This window comes from Pteropus alecto, unplaced genomic scaffold (genome assembly GCF_000325575.1).
Source record: "Pteropus alecto unplaced genomic scaffold, ASM32557v1 scaffold50, whole genome shotgun sequence".
NCBI lineage: Eukaryota > Metazoa > Chordata > Mammalia > Chiroptera > Pteropodidae > Pteropus > Pteropus alecto.
Genome location: NW_006431918.1, coordinates 2,805,574 through 2,811,735, shown reverse-complemented (window position 1 = coordinate 2,811,735; position 6,162 = coordinate 2,805,574). Strand labels below are relative to the sequence as shown.

Here is a 6,162-nt window from a genome sequence, read left to right as displayed (position 1 = left end):
TAAAAATTTTAAAATGGAGACTCTTATGCACTAATGGTGGAAATGTAAACAGGAATGACCACTTTGGAAGTCTGACATAGATACTAAAGATGAGAACATTGTGTACCCCATGACCCAGCAATTCTAATACTACACACACCTAATGAACATGTTTCTATATTTACAAAAAGACAAAAGAATTTTCAAAGCAGCACTATTCATTATAGCAAGAAAATAGGTATTCTTCAAATACCCATTAACCATAGACTGCATAAATAAATTTTGGTGTAATCATTCAATGGAATACTCTACAGCAATGAGAATAAACATACAAGGAAGTGGATGAATATCTATAAAGAATAATATTGCGCAAAATTAGCCAGAGAAAAACGAAGAATATATAGAATATAATTTTACTTGTATAAAGTTCAAAACTGGCAAAACTGGACTTCTGCTTTGAAGTACAGTGTAGTAAGTTACGTGAGGCCAGTAAAAGTGCTGACAGAACTAGAAACTCTGCAAAAATTTCAAAAATCAGATTTTATTTTCTTTTTCGTTTTAGATGAGGCAACCCTTGGTTGACCTCACAGATTGCAAGGACCTTGTCAGCTTACAATCCCTTATTTTTTATTTCTTACGCCTATGGCACCTGGTCTTCCTAGGTGGTCTCCCATCCAAGTACTAACCAGGCCTGACCCTGCTTAGCTTCTGAGATCAGATGGGATCGGGCTTGTTCAGGGTGGCAGGCCACAGACACAAAAATCAGATTTTCAATGATAACCCGAAAGCTGTGGAATCGATGAGTACTAAACACACTGACAGACCAGAGAGGGGAAAAACATTTCTGAAGTGAGCCGAGGACAGCATCTGTTTGTTCCTCTGAGGCATCTTCCTGTCTGATGGGGAGGCTGAGGCTCAGGGGTTTGTCCAGAAGCAGCAACTCTCCACAGTCTTAGTGCTTACTCAGCACAGAGGTAGCAAAGCGAGTGAAATCAGGGACTTCACACACACACATCTGGTTTATTGTGCAGTATATTTTGAGGTTTTGCAAGAAACTAAAGTGCTAGACCAAAAGTCTCTGAAATTACAGTGAAATTGCCCCCGCATCAAAATTTTAATTTAAAAGAATAGAAAACCCTAGTGGAAAAATGTTAACGGGGAATCGACAATGTGGGGCTACAAGCATGTTTTTTCTATGCATACTTAGAGAATCCAGACTAACCACAGGTGGAGCACAGAGGACAGAGAAACTGGAGGAAATTCTTGCTTTTTTTTTTTTTTTGGCCGTTTATTGATTTGTTTCTCCGCCTTTTCAAAGATTAATTCTAAATTCATGGTATCCCTAATTTTCTTCATTGTGAAACAAAATAAAATACTTAGTGTGTATGAGTATGTACAGAAACTGGTATTCTATTGCATAACTAATACACTGATACAATTGTTATGGAAATAATTATATGTACATTATGTATAACATGTATTATATACAATATATGCTCTATATGACATATATCGTGCATTATATATAACATATATCATATATGTGAATATAATTTTATCTTCTTTTTGTTCTCAAAACAAATTTGAGATTACTTTTTCAGTATTTTCAAGAACCGGAAATATTTTCCTACCCTTTGATCAATTTCTAGGAATCACACGGAAACATTACTAAAGTTTTTGAGAAATATATTTATAACTTTATAATAGATAAAAATGCTTAAATAACATATATTAGTTAATACAAAATTTTAATTCATGTACCATATCGGAACTTTGTAGAATATTAGTCATTAAGATGCCTATGACATAAGAATTCTTTTTCCACCATGACAGAATAACTGGTTTTCAACTTCTCCTCCCACTGTAAAGCAACGAGCAAACTGAACAAAATATAGTAAATGACTGTCTATTGTCACCAGGCAATAGACAATGCAAAAATTTGATCTTTGTAAAAAGGAAAAAATATTAGGTGAGCCTCACATTCCTTCCATGTTTTGACTTGGAGCAGGGAAGTAATCCCACACAGAGTGGAGATCTCATTGAGAAGAGAGGGAAAGATTGAGTTTGGGGCTGAAGTATTGACGCACGAATAGGGTGAGGTTTCATGTGAGACAAAGCGTAGAACAGGGATCCCAGAAACTGTGCAGTGCTAGAGGACATGATTGATTGTTCAGTTATCCAGAGTGGACCAACCCTGCTGGATACTTCAATCAGTTGAAACCTCAGAAGGATCATGCTTTGGGAATAAGGACCAAGCTACAGAGTAAAGGCCACACCCTACTCTGAAACCAAAATAAATATTTCCTAACAAAGAATTAAAAAAACAAAAAGCCTGATGGAATCGAGAGGGTTCTGTTATTTGCCTGTGAAAACTGAACTCAATATTATTTAAAGCAAAACACCAGGCTCGAGGCTCCTTTCAGTGTAAGATCTATAATATCTAGCATAAAACAAAACAAAACAAAAAATTTTGGCCATGTGAAGAAGGAAGGAAATGTGGTTCAAAACCAAAAGAAAAAGTAGTCAACAGAAACAAAAACAGTGATGACTATGATGTTGACAATAAAATACTAAAATCAGCTCTTATAACAGGTTATTTATAATAACTATTTGATTGCTATCATAAATATGTTCAACAGTTTAAAGCAACTATAAGAAAATTGTCAACAGAGAATTGGAAGCTACCGAAAGAATCATATTGGAATTCTAGAACTGAAAAATACAAAATCTGAACTTTAAATACATTACTGAGTGGGATTAAGAGCAGGATGAAACTGCAGAAGAAAGGGTGAATGACACGACAAGATCAACAGAAATTACCCAATCTGAACAACAACAACAACAACACAAAAATGTTTCAAACAAATGCAGTCTTAATCACATGTGAAGTAATGTCAAAAGGTCTAGTATATAAAAATAGAGTCTCAGGAAAAGGGGAGGAAGAGGCGGGGTGATAAAATGTCCAAATAAATAATGGCCCCAAACTTCCTAAATTTGCTGAAAATAACACAACACAAATGATATGGATACAAAAGAAATCACTTCTAGTCATATCATAGTTACACTGCTGAAAAAACAAAAATAAAGAAAAAATATTGAGAGCAGCCATAGAAAAAGTACACATTACGTGTAGGAGAACCACGGTACACATTATGGATGACTTTTTAAATCAGAAACAATGGCAGCTAGAAAACAATGGAATGATATCTTAAAGGTTTTAAAATCCAACAAAACTTGAGGTTTAAATAACGTTTTTCAATTTGAGAGAATTCTTGCAGAATTGTACTATGAGAAAAGTTAAAGTAAGTTCCTCCAGCGGAAGAGAAGTGATACCAGACAGGGACTCATATCACCAGGAAAGAATGAAGAGCACTGGAGATCCTAAGTATAAATATATTGGTAAACATGAAAACTTATATTTAATATGTTTATTGTTTTCTTTAATGGAAAACTGACTATTTAGAGCAGAAATAATAATACCATCTGTGGATTATATGACAACAGTAGCACAAAGAAAGGTAGGTAGATAGGATCATGCTATCTTTTTAAGATTCTTACATTTTACCTGAAGTAATACAACAATAATTAGAAGTAGAGTGTGACAAATTAAGGATGTAAATTGTGATCCTTAGAACTACCATTTAAAAATGATATAAAGATGCATAAAATTAATAAGACAACAGAAGAAATGAAATAAAATATATGCTATCTATAAAACTCTTAATATAAAGACATATTTTGAAGTAAAAACATGGGAAAATACATAACATGCAAATAGTAATCAGAAATAGAAGGCCAATGTAGCTTTATTAAATCAGACAAAGTAAACTTGAAGACTAGGATTATTACATGAAAAGGAGAAATATTTCATAATGATAAAAGGTCCGGTATATCAGAGGATGTAACTATTCTACATATGGATGCACCTGAATAACAGAGGTTAAAATACACTAAACAAAAATCGACAGAACTAAAAGGAGAATACATAAATGCCTGATCATAGTTTTTAACAACTACTCTCAGTAATTGACAGTCAAAACAAACAAACAAAAAACAAAGCTAAGTATATTAAAAACTCGAAAATGCCATCTATCAAATCGATCTATTTATATTTGTAGAATACAATTTTCAACATCTGCAGAACACACACTTCTCCAGTACTTACGTAACACTCACCAAAATAGACAATATGCTGGGCCTTAAAGGAAGTTTAACAGGTTACAAAAGAATGACATTTGACAAAGCAGTTTCTCTGACCACAATATGTAAAGTTGAATTAAGTTTAGAAAAAAAGGATACCTGGAAACTCACCAAATATTAGGGAATTAAGTAATATATCTAAGTAACTCATGGATCAAAGAAGAATTCCCAGGGCAAATTTAAAAACGCTTTGATCTAAATCAAAATAAAAACACAACGTAATAAAATTTATGGGATTCAACTAGAGCAGTGTTTGGAAACATAAACAAGTTTAAATGCTTATTAGAAAAGAAGAAACCCTTAAAATGAGTGACCTAAGTTTTCACATTAAGAAGCTAGAAAAAGAAGAGCACATTAAAACCAAAGTTGAAGAAAGGAAATAATAAACACAAGACAGAAAAGCAATGAAATTGAAAAAGACAAAAAGGTAAAAAGGCTAGAAATTATTTCAAAAGATTAATTAAGGTGATAATCTCTAGCATAGATGATCAAGAAAAAGTATAAATTACCAATGTTGGATTTGAAAGAGAAGGTAATAGTATATATTCCAAAGTTATTAAGAGAAAGGTAAATGAATATTATGAAAAATGAACAATTTTTAGATCATTAAATTTTACAGTTTAGATGAAATGGAGAATTTCCTTTAAATCAGTTTGTCAAAACTGACAGAAAAATAAAAGATGCGAGCAGTCTTATATCTGGTAAATTACATTTGTAATTCAAAACCTTCCCATATATAAAAGTCCAGGCCAATGTGGCTTCACTAATGAATACAAGCATATATTTAGGGAGGAAAAATTTTAATTTTATACAAACTTTATAAAATATAAGAGGACTGAGCACTTCACAACCAACTTAGTAAAGTCATCATGATTCCAAAATTAAAGACATTAGAAGAAAATACATTCCATTATCCCTCATGAACAGAGATGAGAGACCTTAACAAAATATTGGCAAAACAATTCTGTTATATATAAAAAGGATAATTTATTATGAACATTTGGAATTTATCCCAGGAATACAAGATCGATTTAACATTCAAGAATTAGGAGGGAGATAGATGGGGTAAAAGGGATCAAATACATGGTGACATTAAAGAATTAAAAAAAATTGAACTTAAAAAAATAAAAATAAAAATTTGATAAATCTCAAAATAAATAAATAAATAAAAGAATTAATCATATATTGTATCACAGCAGGAGAAATTATGTGACCCACTCAACAGCTACAGAATAAGCATTTGAAAAATTTAACACTCATTCATGATAAAAACTCTATAGCAAACAATGTTCTTTTTTTTTTTACTTTTTAAAAATTAAGTTTATTGGGGTAACATCGGTTAAGACAATTATATAATTTTCAGGTGTACATTATAATTTGACATCTGTATATTCTGTTGTGTGTTTAACACCCAAAGTCCAGTTTCCTTCAGCTACCATATATTTGATTCCCTTTACCCACTTCACCCTTTCCCTAAACCCTATATTTGACCCCCTTTATTCTACCTCCCTATATTCTACCTTCTCCATCATCCCCCACACCCTATCCTCTGGTAACCACTAGTCTATAGTCCATGTCCATGAGTCTCTGTTTGTTTGTCCTGTTCATTTGTTGCTTTCAGGTTTATATCCCACATATAAGTGATATCATGTGATTTTCAACTTATTCTGTCTGGCTTATTTCACTTAGCATGATTATCTCAAGGACCATCCATGTTGTCGCAAATCACAGTATTTCATCTCTTCTTAGAGCTGAGTAATATTCTATTGTATATATGTACCATGGCTTCTTTATCCAATCATCTATCATAGGACACTTCAACTGCTTCCACGCTCTGGCAGTGAATAACACTGCTATGAACATCGGTGTGCAGATATCTTTTTGGATATGAGTTTTAAGGAAAATTTTATGAATTTGACCTCAAAGGAAAGGGAAGTAAAAGCAAAAAATAAATGAATGTGACTAACTCATATAACTCAACAC

General features: G+C 32.6%; 1 protein-coding gene and 1 pseudogene across 1 annotated transcript in view; one reads left to right on the top strand and one right to left on the bottom strand.

Annotated features, from left to right (window-relative positions):
* Positions 1–6,162, top strand: part of INPP4B (inositol polyphosphate-4-phosphatase type II B) — a 557,392-nt gene that overhangs the window by 229,966 nt on the left and 321,264 nt on the right. The gene's annotated exons all lie outside the window — the stretch shown is intronic.
* LOC112475097 lies at positions 617–734 on the bottom strand (annotated as a pseudogene).